Source organism: Chanos chanos, chromosome 14 (assembly GCF_902362185.1).
Source record: "Chanos chanos chromosome 14, fChaCha1.1, whole genome shotgun sequence".
NCBI lineage: Eukaryota > Metazoa > Chordata > Actinopteri > Gonorynchiformes > Chanidae > Chanos > Chanos chanos.
Genome location: NC_044508.1, coordinates 10,784,412 through 10,798,586, shown reverse-complemented (window position 1 = coordinate 10,798,586; position 14,175 = coordinate 10,784,412). Strand labels below are relative to the sequence as shown.

The following is a 14,175-nucleotide window of genomic DNA, read 5'->3' as shown; positions in this document are numbered from 1 at the left end:
AATGCTTATACTCAATTACACATCATCTCTCTTACTCTCTCTGTCACACACACACACACACACACACACACACACACAACACACATACAGAATCACAGACAGAGGACACACTGTGCAGGCACCAGCTACATGTGGCTCCATTGTGCGACAGCCCTCTGTATTTGGACCCACTAAAAGTCATGGATTTGTCAGAGTTTTCATGCTCCATTTTACAGATATGTTGAAGCGCGTTAATGGTGCTCTCTTGCATTCTTTATCTGTTTATTTGAAATGGATATAATTAGCCATGGGGTTCTCTCACAGCAAGGAGAGATCATCTGACTGTCAGCGTGCAGCCCTTAACTTTTCATTTGACGTAATGCTTGCAGAACAAATGACAATTTCATGGTCCAGTGCATTTGCGGCAGTATCAATCGCCGAGATAAACTAACTCGACGTCCCACTGTTCTTGTTTTGTTCCAAGTTCCAAATTGTGTTTATAGTTAATTTTGCAGCGTCCTAGTTGAGTGGCTTGGCAGCGGAGGTGGCTCAACATCCCTGGCAACAGGTACCCCAGCTCATTTGACAAACTATGTAAACGAATTAAAAGATGGTTAATTATCTGTTGACATCACTCCACAGGAGAGTTGGTTCTGCAGGGAGAGGAAAACGCGGGGAGAGACTAAAGTGATTTCGTCCGTATAACGTTCGTCACCGACATCTGTCAAAGAACCTTTATTTGCCATAGTTTCGATACAAGCCAACGCTTATACTCTGTTTGTCCTTTAACCAACCATCTAGACATTTAAATGAGACATGTTCAAATAAAATTTGTAATGAGACTCACTCATTGTTGCAGAGACCAATTAAATTTGACTTACAGGCAGGTTTAAAGCTGCTAAGCCATATCACAGTTTGCTGTTAACACTTAAGCTAGGAATAACAACCTGTCACCATGGATTTGTTGATCAATCTCTAATTAGTATCTAAAGTTATGGTGTTACAAGACTCCACTGGCTGCTACATAAATATTGGAGAAATATTGGAGTGGTGGAAGAGATCTAAAAATAATTTTGATGCGAACACACACACAGACACACACACACACACACACACACACACTCACCACACACACAAACATACCTTTGAAAAGCATTAACTAATCTGAATATGGAACACACATTTTTAAAGTGGAGCCAACAACTTACATAATCTGGTAATTGTTTCAATCATCGTGCAGTCTCCAAGACTGTGAGAAACGTACGATTATTAGATTAACACATGTAGAGTTTCCGAAGGCAGAAAGAGTTGCATTAAATGTAACTGTACAAGTTTCACTGTCCAAAGGATGAAACAGCTGTACAGTGTCTTTACCGCTCTTTTGAAGGGTCTTATCGACCCACAGAAAAAAAACAAAAAATCTTAATTTGGTTCTTTGATGATTATATCTGTTTGAAATTTGCACTGCTTTTATGTGATTGCTTATAACTTCATAGAACAGATTTCAAAAGTTTTGACCTTAAACATCTGATGTGCTGTTTGTAGATTCATTCATGTTTAAGTGTCTCTCTTCTTTTTCCCACTTTCTATTGCTTCAATCTTTGGACAGGGTGCAAACTAGTCCCTTTCCCAGATTCTTATCCTCATTAGAAAAAGCAGTATACAACTCTCAACTCAATGGTGGAACCAGCTTAGCTTTGACAGTCCTATCAAAGTCGTTATCGACATTTCCATACTGACTCAAGATACAAAAGTGTGCCAGGATTGGTCGGCTGCTTCAGGTTAGGTCAATCGTAGTAGATCATTCTAACAAACATGCTGTGGTTTTATCTTTCCATCTCTAAAAATCTGAAAAGGGCATCAGCGTTCAATCAATCTCATTCTTTGTATGTTATTGATCTTCCTTCAATGGAGGAAGCATCCCTGTGCTGACGATTGCTGATTTTTTTCTCTCTCTCTCTCTCTCTCTCTCTCTCTCTCTCTTTTGGTTTTAATGGAAATATTCAGTCGCATGAAGAAAGCTGTGATGATAAGTGGGATGCTATTCAGTCTACATCTAATTATGTCCCCTTCATTCCATTCTTCATACACGGAAATGAGCTTAGTTACAGGGCTTAATCACACTTAAGTGGCGTGTACTAGCTCTCATATCACATCCAACTGGGCCGCGTTTACTATTTCAACTGGTTATTAGCCAACTGTTATTAACTTGACGTTTCCATCTTAATTGACACACTTCCCCTTTCTGTCTTGTTGACTGCCAAACCTGTAGAGATGCCAACACATAAGTCCTATGCACAGCCTAGATAAATATGAATATATCTGAGGCATACAAGCAGTAGGCATAGATGTTCACATGGGAACTAGGATTGAATAGTATCAGGAGAAACTCCAGGGCCAGTCCACTCAACATGCTTAAGCATTGCGCTATATTACCGACATATGGCTAAACATATGCCACATGAATACTGATTATTAGAGCAAATGCCCAGACCGCCAGACACAAATGAGCTTCAAAGCTAGCAAGAATTATGGCTCATAGACGTGTGCTTGTTTAGAATGGAAATAAGATGCAGTGATGTTGTCTGCCACCTTACAGATACCCTATGTAAATGAGCAAGGGAGATCTGAGAGCCTCTTTTCATTTGTTCTTTTTCTTCTCCTTTTGTTCCTTATCAGTCACTTATTTTTGGACAAGAGGGCAAATATTGCTTTCACCTTACTCTCCTTATGTAAATATAGCACTTGAAAACACGCTTGGGCTAATAGCAATGTGAACTGATACAAGTTAAATTGAAACACCAGACTTAGCTCAACCTGCACACTAATATAGCAAGTTTGCTGTAGAGTTGGTAATTATAAACTAAATATTAATTCAGGCACGGTTCGGTATTAAATTTTTATCAATCATTGTCTCATAACTCAAGCATTTAGGTTTGGAGTTAGTTAGACAGGGATTCCATGTAATATATCTGTAAGGCTTCTGATGATTCTTTATTCTTGTAAACTGTCAAGTTTAAACTATAATGATGTTGCAAGGAGTGATTGTTTCTAAAATTGTTTTTAAAAGCAGTCAGAGCAACCATGATCCATCTCCACACATTACAATAGTATAACACACCATCAAGCTTGGCCTTCAGAGTTGTTCCTTACTTGCTAGCTTTGTAAGTCACATCTAACCAGGAAAAAAAAAAGCTTCTTCTAGTCACTAACTCAAGATCGACAGCTTGAACACCTAGAAGAATTTAAAACCCTTGTATCTTTACACTACAGAGATTTGCTGCCCCCCCCCAACCCCCCCTTGAAAGATGCTCCCATGCTTCAAACAGGCAAAGTTGCCGAACGTGTCTCATGTGTAATGTGTATGTGCACGGATGACCCGCGAGCACAGAGCAGATTAAAATCTCTGGATACAACAACCCCTTTTCCGGTTAAAGTTCTGCGATTTATTTTCCTCAGTACAATCTGAAGAACTGCAGCATTCCCTGCAGAGCATGCGAATGTGACGTCACGCCAGAGAGATTACATGCCCCCGTCCGTGCCCCATCCGTGCCCTACATTTTATAATCATTAACAACACACCATTTTTTATGGCCTTCAAACTCTCTGCCAGATTTATAGACATCATTTGCTCATATTAACTGCATCTGCATGCTCAAAACCAATAATATGACTAATGATTTGTGCATTACAAAGGTCATCGTTAACCATGTTTCCTCTCCTGTGCAAGCTTTGGGGGGGAAAAAAAAAAAAAAAAAAAGGGTGGATGCTAAAGATTTGGGTGTATCAGGGGCCAGGGAGCCGTCCTTCTTTCTTGAGAGCCTCTGATGGAATATAGTAGCCTATGGGAGTGTAATCTCTTTTAGCCATTCTAGAAGGTTCTCATATCAGATTTATGGCACATCAGGATAGGCTGAATCAGGAGAGGTGGGGGAGGAGAAGGAGGAGGAGGAGGAGGAGTCCCGTATAAATGGTTGCACAGTACAACCTGACCTTCATTTTCGCTCGGCGTTAAAAGCCAGCTCATCGCTGGTGCGGGGTTGATAAGCAGATGGTGTGTCGTATGTCATGCTTGACCTCCAGATCCAGAACGGCAATTCTTACGCTTTATGCCACTGAAGTGGAGCTTTTGTACGTTTTTCATGTTGAAAACATCTCTGCTATATATGATTAGGTGTTTACACGAGCCCAGGATGATCTGCGAAATCAATAAAAGGCATTTCGGTCTTCATACAGAGTCATCCGTTATGGATTTTACATTCAGGAGCATCCAGCGGCTCTGTGCCACATTATTGCACAGTCAACTTGATTTCAGCATGTAATATTCTCCTGTCACTCCATAATGCGCCCCCATATGTATCTGTGATGAGAGACATCCCTTGGACTTTCCCAGTCGGATGAATACCAAGTTCTCTCAGACTGTTTTAATAGAACACTTGATTGAGAAGAAATAAAGTAGAAAAATGATTGTGTTTGGTACCCTGGCGGTTTAAATGAAAATCAGAGAGATGCAGTATTGGAAAAGCAATGATTGTACCTATCAAAAATAGATATGGTAATATAACGCGTCCTCATGGAAAATGTATAGATGTTTACCAGCTGGAATATTTTTGAGTATGAATTCAATCATTTGCATGTGTCTCTACTGAGCGTACAAGGGGAGAGAGAGAGGGTGGGGTAGGGGGGAGGGAGGTTTGAGTGGGAAAAAAATAGGTAGAGAGATTGGTAGAAAGAGAGAAAGATGTCGTTGTTTTTGTTGCTGTTATCTTCTGCATTATATATATAAAAAAAAAACAACCTCTTGTCTCTGTTTCTTAAACTGACAGGTGAATACACATTAAAGCATCAAAACTAGATATGCCCCTTTTTGGAAACCCTTAGATAATCTCTAAACCAGGACCGTACCTAAGACTTTTTTTTTTTTTTTGTTACCCATACACACACACACACACACACAAACAGACACGCATGCATTTTTCATGGACACAAATCTTCCACCCTCACCCCTTTTGTGCAGATTAATTTTGAGCTCTGGGCTTCGTGCTCTCTGCGAGATGTCAGGCGCAGCAGCAAATAGCTGTGGCGCGGGATTGCTCGGACCTAGTCCATTCTCCCACTCTCCTGTTCTCTATTATCTCTGTGTCTCCCACACGCACTCTCAGCCTGATTATCTCCCTCTCTCTGGGACTTCATCTCCAGGCTGGCCATGAAACGCAAACCCCCTGCCAACCCCCTCCTCCACTCCCGGGCACACGCGCTCACTGCTTCGCTGTATCTGGGCCATGCGCTGTGGTCATACGTACAGTAGACAGAGCAAAAAATGGGTAGTGTACGTGTTTGTATGTGCTGATCTCTCTCTCTCTCTCTCTCTCTCTCTCTCTCTCTCTCTCTGTTAACATAAAGTAAACATGTGTATTGTTTGTGCGTGTAAGTTGGGTGATGGGCTGATGTGACATGTGAAGTTATATAGTGTTCTTTTCATTGTTAGGGCTCATCTTCCTCCTCTCTGTTAATTCCCCCCTCCTCCCCCTTCCAACCCCCAACCCCCAACCACCAATCCTGCTCTTGATCTTTAGAGTGCTTTTATCTTGGTGTCCCATTTCAGTCCCACCTCAAACATTACATCTCTTATTCTCTGCTTGTGTCTCAAGTATATTTATTTATATTACTGAGTACATGATCAAAGCAATTCATACATCCAGTGCTTTTGCAAAATTGATATTCTTTTTTTGACATCTGAGTGTGGCAGTATTGGAAGTCAAATACTATATTTAAAGACTTAAGCTAGGGAATTTACAATGCAAATGAAATCGACTTTAAATGGTAATGCGGTTTAATGAGTGAATATCATTAGCGAGTTGGTTTTCATTTTGAATCCATATGGCTCAATTAAAGGGGAAAATGATGTTCTCAGAGTATGAAATCAAACAACAAACTAATGGCTCTTACATAATGGGATTTTTTTTTTCTCAGGGAGATTTGAAAGTATGAGTCATTGCATTTTATATGGCAGGGTAGTTATGACACATCAATGACAGTGACACTGTGATAATGACACAATATGAATATGAATGTGATACATGCCATATACCCGTCAGACAAGTTTCATAAACTCACATGAACTGACCGTGTGAAATGTCACATTTATGGTGATTCATACTCCAGTTTGCACAAATATCACATTACGCAGCGTAGCACAACCTCACTATTTCATATGTGTCAGGCCACAAACTGATGTATGACTTATTATGAATGGGTAATGTTGCCATGAATGGCTCCACACGTAACCACAGGCGTGGTTATAAGAAACTGGTAACAGATGATAAGGTTGAGGTTTGCCAGAGAGGGGCAGGGATGCATGTATAAATAGATTTTGAACATTTGGAAATGGATGTGGTTTTAGCCATTTTTCCCTGGTTGCTTTACTTTATTTTAGATAATAACTGGATTCTTTCCCAAAAAAAAAAATTCAAAGTTGTTAAAAAAAAAAAAAAGTTTACTTCAAAAAAATAAAAAATAAAAAAATAAAGTAAAATCTATAATGCTGTCTGATCCTCTAGGTTTCGTTTACCTCAGTAACCTCATCTGTTTATTCAGACTTGACTGAAAGTTACTCTTACGCCTTTCCCGTTGAGTTTTGTCTGGTGAATTCGTTATAACGGCCAGGGCATTGTTCTATGATAGGAATGTTTGTTTATGTTTTGCAAAAAGGGTTTAGTGCTAGTGGCAAAAATTTGGATGGTCTTTCTCATTTGAATTATTGATGTATGCATAAACAGCGCTGACTTAAATCTGCCATTGTTGTTTAACCCACAAAAGTGTTTTATCTCTCCGGACCTTACTCCGTGAGGCATCTTCACGGATATCTCTCTCGGTCTTAAACACCGAAATGTTCTGTTTTACTTAGACGGTTTCTGGCCTCGCTTATCCTCTCAAAAGACCGCGTTTAAACGGGGAGCTTTTTCAAAGCTCCAGATAAATGTGACTCAGCTGTCAGTGTTTGAACACTAAGAATACATTAAAATAAAAGCTACGCTTGTTTTAATAGGCTCTGTCACAGTCAGTCTCTCGGTTATGACTGCGGTCCTCATCCGTGATTGATTTAGACTTGGAGGACCCAGCAAGATGTTTTTACAGAACCAGTGTCTGGGAGGAATAACTAAGCAACTGTCAGAGAGCAGACTTCAGCATATTGGGGGAGGCCCTCTTTCTGATTAGGTTCGCTTTGATAACACACAGCCAAGACGATAGTTCAAATTTTCATGTTGTCATGACAACAAGTGCCTCTATGAGTTGCATGTGGACTTAGAACCCAAGGGATTTTATTTTGATTTTTTTTTTTTTTTCAGCATGCAGAACATTTGCATGTAAAATAAGTAGTTGTCTTTCTGCTTTACGATGATAAAGTTCATACAGTCAACAGCCGTTACCTTTTCAAACTACAGTTTAACCCCGACTAACCTGTTTAAGCACTTGCGTCAGAGTTATTCCATGGTTTTAATAAAAAAACTGTATAAATCAAGAGATGTATAGGATTCTAAATCATTTATAATTAATCTTTGCCTCTGCCTGCCACAATGTGTAGCGTATACCTTTTTATCTTATATTTAGATAGAAATGAACAGCAAAAGCAGGGAATGATCAGATGTCACAAGAATCCAGTATAAATGCACTGATTGTCTGAATGGTATCGCCTATTCAGTGATTCAGTGTTTATCAGCGTAGTCATCCGTCAACCTGAAGTAAATATAATCATCAACACAATTTCCAACAGATCTGTTACTTACAGATGACTTTAATTTGACACTATAGATCTGTTTTGTCAGCTCTTTGCTTCTTTTTTCGTCAGTTTGACATCTTTAGCCCTCTCTCCCAAGAGGATTTACTCATAGGCAATGGTGCACATCTTGCTGGTTGCTTATTCTGCCAACCAATTATCCCCTGAAACTCAGGGTGGAAAGGCATGCTCTCCCCAGGACAATTTCTTAGCCCCATCGTTCAAGTGCTCCTATCAGTCTTTCTTCAAGCCACTCACTGTCACTGCCCTGGGAGCCTGATTCACTCCACCCTTCCCTACAATAGGCTTTATTAAAAAATGCTGTTATACTGCACAGGGTCAAGTTCAATCCATTTTTCCCTATTGTTAGTCATTGATATTGACAAACAGAATCTTGAGGGTTTTTTTGTTTGTTTGTTTGTTTTATTTTGTATTTTTTATTATTTTTTTTTAATCTTGTTACAAAAGGTCAGGACATTCACAAATGTCATTGTTTTTTTGGGTCTTGTCTGGATTTTTCGCTGTTTGAGTAGGTTATAAGACTCACTGAATCTCTTTTTGTTTTATAGCCTCAGAGCCAGTCATAACAACATCTGCAGCGGTGCCTAGTTTAAGATCACTCAGATAACGTCCTGGGGTGACATGTCTTTTTTACTTCTCTCTCACTCACTTTGCCCTCCACCATACCCTATCCTGTCTCCTACCTCCCTTCTTCTCTTTTTTTCTCTCTCTCTCTCTCTCTCTCTCTCTCTCTCTCTCTCGCTCTCCCTCCACTCAACTAATCCATCTGTAGTCAAATCAAACACGCTTTCTTTAATGGTTCATTTTCAGAAACTCAAGCTCTTTTGCTCCAAGTATTTTGCTCCATGTATTCCAAAATGACAAACATTTTCTAATCTAAAATAAGAAACATTTCGTCTGATGCTCATGCTTTTTTGCTCCAAATTGAACAACTCACCCCTAAATGTACTCCAACATTTTCTAATCTGATGCGAGTTTGATGATATGTGTAAATGTGATTTGCGTGTCTTTTTGCTTTTCATGTTTAGCAATGATTATAGAGGTTAGAATGTAAAGAGATGCCTTTAGCAAAGTATCTGAACCAAAGCAGCGCCTCAAGGCAACCATGGCAACATCAACAATGTAGTTCTAAACACACCTTTAAGGCTTCCTTCCTAATTAGCATATTAGAACAGTCAGTTGCCTTTGTAGTAAGTCCCATCTTACTTCCTGTCCACAAAGACGGTTTTAATTTGTATGCAGAAGAATTCTAGGCACTTTAGTCTGAGGAGTTAGGAGAAAAGAGGATTAATGCATTGACTTTTCTCTTATGCATATAATATGTTTCTCGCATGGAAGATCTGTCCTGCCATCACTGTGTACTTTTTCCTGTTCCCGCCTTCAGTGGATCCTGGTGTCCAATGGAGGAATATTAAAAGTCAACTTGCCTGTCAGTGTGTGTTTGCTGTTCTGGCTGGGGAAATTTGGGGGATATTTACTCCCTGGGTTGTTTATTTCTGTGGGTTGTACATGTCTTCCATAAGATTAGTTTTTGATAGTCTGTCCTTTGCTTTGTTGGTTGACATTTGGATGATTGATGTGGCGTTGTAGTGTAAATGAATATCAGTCTTCTCCTGGAGCTCAGATGAAACTGTCATTTTCATCAGCTCAACTGAGGTGGTGGAGGGTGAACGGCTACTGTTAAATTAGGTTATTTTTTTTAACAAAGAGAAATGAAATCCACTTTACCACCCATTTAAGATTTCAGTCCCACAAAACAAGTAATGTGGCCTTTAGAGTAAAGTAAAGTAAGTTATATCTATCTCACTCATATATGAGGTGCAGGCATTCCAGTGGTCAGTTCTTATCATGTTCTAACAGTCATACAGAGACAGATGGATAGTTACTCAAGGAGAGCTAAGATACATGACAGCTATCAAATCTTGTTTCTTACTGCTGACCAGTGAACATTCTGTCAGAGACAATATATATGGTTGTATTTGAAGTTCCAACCTCCCAGCTTAGGTCCAGCAAACAATTTCAAATGTGTGACTGTAAGACCTGTTTTATCATGTAGGACATGCTTTATCATTATAATGTTCCGAAGTTGCTTGAAAATCCTATATAATCTGTATTAATCTGCTGAGACGATGTGCATCTGAAGTGGTTCATCATCCAAGAAGACTGCTGGCAGGAGTGTAGTACAATTTATCCCTCAAAAGCTAAAATAAATACATGGCGCCAGTGGAACGGGGTATGGAAGTGTTTACAATGAATGGTTATGTTTGTAAATGATCTCTGATTTTGGCAAATTTGCTCAGTTTGAATGTGCTAATACCCATTTGAAGCACTTGGCTAGGAAACACTTGACAACAAAATCAATCTTTGTTTGGCTAAAATAGCAGTAGATTCAGTACACAAACCATTTAAACATTTGGTTATTTCTGAAGGTTTCAAGAGGGTTGACTGGTGATTTTTTATTAAATATGTCGAATTGTGTGTTGTGTTAAGTGAGGTAAAGCATGTTGGTGGTGTACAGTATGATGTATTTCTTTTACTACTGCCACAGTGTCTCTTATAATAAATTATATTAGTCGTATACATATAAAAGGAGATAAGACCTACTGACATAACTAATACGGGTATACAGTTATCAGCATTTCTGTGCTGAATCATAAAAAGCATATTCCTTTGCAGAGCTGACTTTTCACCATAGATTATACTCACATGATTTTGAAGTCAAGGAAGAGTGAAGTGATACTCAAGAGGGATTTCAATCATAGCAAGAAGAGGAAGCAATTCTTGTACAGAAACGATTGAACTTAACAAAAAAGAAAAGAAAAGAAAAGAAAAAAAAAAAGAATCATGAATAGTCAATCCACTCGTGAAACCTGCCCTGAGATGTTTTGTGACTGATTGGTTGACGGCTCTCCTCTATCACAGACAGGGCTCCCTATTCTGTTTTACAAAAACCCAGCATAGACTGATATTAAACAAGTTTTAAAAGTCTCTATCAATACAAGAATCCCTACAAAGTCACATGAGCTTGGTTCTGTTAAGCACAGAGGTCTGTATACCAAGCACGTTTGTTAGATTATATATAAATACCTACTTTTTGCAAAGCAACAGTTATCTAGAGGACACGTCAAATACAAAGACAAGCTTGAAAGAGCTCATTTTACTGAATTAGTGCAAATGATTACTGGGATGAAAAAAAAAAACAGAATTAAGGCAATTTTGAATATGACTGGCAAGAGCAGTGTAAACATCCCTGTGTGTGGAAGTATTTATTTTGACACAGTAGCCAAGGGGCTGGCACCTGTGAAAAGGTTGAATAGCTCAGTGCTTTACTGTATTCGGCTTTTGAAAGGAAGCATTAACTGACAGTGAACTTCCCGCAAAATTGGATTTTCCATTATGATGGAAAAACTGGCATTTAGAGAATGCTTGAGAACATTTCATCATTAGCTCTCTCACTTGGCTGGAGTTGAACAATGCCTCAAAGATGGCCTTATTCATGAGCGTGTGACTTTTTCTTCTTACTGCTGAACCACATCTTTAATAATTGTCAAAATAATGTGTTTTGGGGCTGAACATAACATGTTACAACACAAAGGAACCAGAGTGCTACACTGTATTATTTCCAAATGCTAATAGCATGATCAGTGATTTCAGTGTGTTATCGATACCTGAACCAGTCACTGACTATATCATTGAGTTTGAACCTCTTAAACACAATGGATATATAAAAATAAACATATATTATAAATGTTTTAAATATAAATCCTGAATATATAAATGTAAAGCCTGGATTTATAGATATAATTCTGAGTATATATATGGAATTCTGAATATATAAATATAAATCCTGCATATATAGGCATGTCTCACCTACACTTAGGCTGTGTGAGGTGGTTACTATTAGTGTCCATGCATACTTGGGCATTCCAAATTAAGGTGAAAATAGGAACAACATTGCAGTTAATAAATGAATGAATGAATGAATGATATGGTCATGCTGATCTCTAGGCACTACACGTGCAGTTATATTCTAAACCACATGACCATTGGTTCCATTGGTGTCATTTTACTTGTCTTGGAACAGTCTCTTAACCATTTTGGAAAGAATTGATAAAAATGGCATATATGCTAAATTACATGTATCGACTAGAGGAAAGTTGCAGCCTGAGATAAACTCCAAAGATGTTTTGAGGGAAACGCCCAGAGCTGGAGGAGAGGCACATTCAGTTATGAAAATGAGAACCTCTCAAAGGGTTACAGCCTGCATGTTAACTGGGAGAGAAAAACACAGAGGTGATATGAATGCAAATCATTCAATGGATATTTTATCAAAATTAAGCCGTCAAAGACAATGCAGCGCTGAATTTCTTACACTCTGCATCTTGGAGATGATTATAATTTCTCTACACTCGAACACTAATCAATCAACAACTTGGCAATGTTTTAAGCTTGGCATATAGGCTACCATAGTGGGTAAACATGTTTATGTGCACATATCACAATCTACTTGGTCCACACCGTTTTCAGGTTTTGATAGTTGGTTGGCCTGGACTGATAGGGATAATGATGACAATGATGTGAATACTAAAAATAACTGGTGGCTCTTAAGATAGTAAATTAAGTTGGTAATTAACAGAATCTTTGAATAATTAGTATCATTTGTTATTTAAACTACTTTATGATTTTAACCACCACACAGAAAGTAACATGACTAATAAGCAACACAACTAAATCTCACCTGAAGACTTTGTGGTTTTGGAAAATGCTGAAATTTGTAAACTGGAGAAGAGGCAGGGTGTGAACTAAGGCCCCCGTGAAATAGAAAACACATGGTGTCCTCTGTGCAGTCGTTCAGGTCATTATTGAGCCCTGTAGAAGTGTACCTGTTGTGCCTTTCACAAACAGCTGCTAGAATTTCGATGAAGTCATTGTTTGTCAATGGATTGTTGACAGTTTCTCTTCTAACAGCACTGATGATCTTCAGCAGACTTTTAAATACAGCATATGCATATAGTTTTCTCCAGGGCTCCATTTAATTAGTCTCTGGCCACCAAAGAGGACCCACTGGACTTCAAACAGTTACCGTATTCAAATGTGAGATGTGGGTAGTAAGAATGTCTTATGCATTTTTTCTTTTGATATAACGCTATCATCTGCTTATTGACAATGTTAAATGTAATTTAATTATCAAAAAATGGACTTCCATGAAAATAAATTGTATAAATACCAATGTGACTGTCTTTTAATACACCATATCTGTTTATAGATTTACATTTATATACTCAAGTTCTATTTAATTATTGCTGCCTGTCTGGCCCTCATATATATGGGATTTATGTTTCTGTATGTCATTCATATATGTATGTATATATATATATATATATATATATATATATATATATATGTGTGTATACACACACACACACACACATACATATATACATACATACATACATATACATATATATATCTGTCAAACTTCATTTGAACCATACAATGCTTTTGTATTTTTATTCATCACTTTATATAGTATATGCCTAGGTTTTAACTGCTGTCACTGTGTCATTGGCAGGGTGACTCTAGCAGTGAGGTTGTGTTCAGGGTCAATATCCAGGTCTCATTTGTCAGGAATCGTCAAATACGTGCGATCGATAATTTCTGACCCCTCGCAGAAGCTTTGAACACAAAAGTGAGAAGCACTTCCTGGCCTGAAGCTTCAGAGGCTGACAGCATCCATATCAGGCTAAAGTGCATGTGTCACTGCAGGGGATTTGGTATTTATGCAGTGCTGTAAGTCCCACTGATAGTGTCACTGTGTCTCAAAGAACAGACCTGCAGAAGAAAGGATAGAGTGGATTTGAGGGTGATAACATTTGAAGGCTTGCTCGCTCTCTCTCTCTCTCTCTCTCTCTCTCTCTCTCTCTCTCTTTCTCTCTCTCTCTCTTGTTCTGTCTGTGACAGAGTAAGAGTAGTGAAGAGTAGTAGTTGATAGAGCAGTTGCCAGCATTTACTATTCTCAGTCAAGTGCACACTATAGATTTAGCTCTTCTTCCTTAGACTTTATCCTCGTGAAAAACTAAGTAACTTTACCTTGGTAATTACACAATATTGGCGAGAGCACCAGAGCCCTTGTTAACACTCATATGTACCTTTTGAAAAAGACGGTGGATTACCAGGGTGTGACAATGATAGTTTTTATTGATGGTTTTACCATCTGAAACAATATTTGCCTCAATGAAGTAGGTAACATGTACAACTGAATTGAATAAGAAGGCAGATTTGATGAAATTACACATTTTTTTGTTGCAAAATTCACTCAAATCACTCAGATTCTTAAATCCAGGACACAGTGCCACGAAAACACTATTACTTTGAGGAATAACCGTTTTTCCTTACCT

General features: G+C 38.5%; 1 protein-coding gene across 1 annotated transcript in view; it reads left to right on the top strand.

The window, feature by feature from the left end:
* The window catches only part of negr1 (neuronal growth regulator 1), a 75,125-nt gene that overhangs the window by 49,704 nt on the left and 11,246 nt on the right, over nucleotides 1–14,175 (top strand). The gene's annotated exons all lie outside the window — the stretch shown is intronic.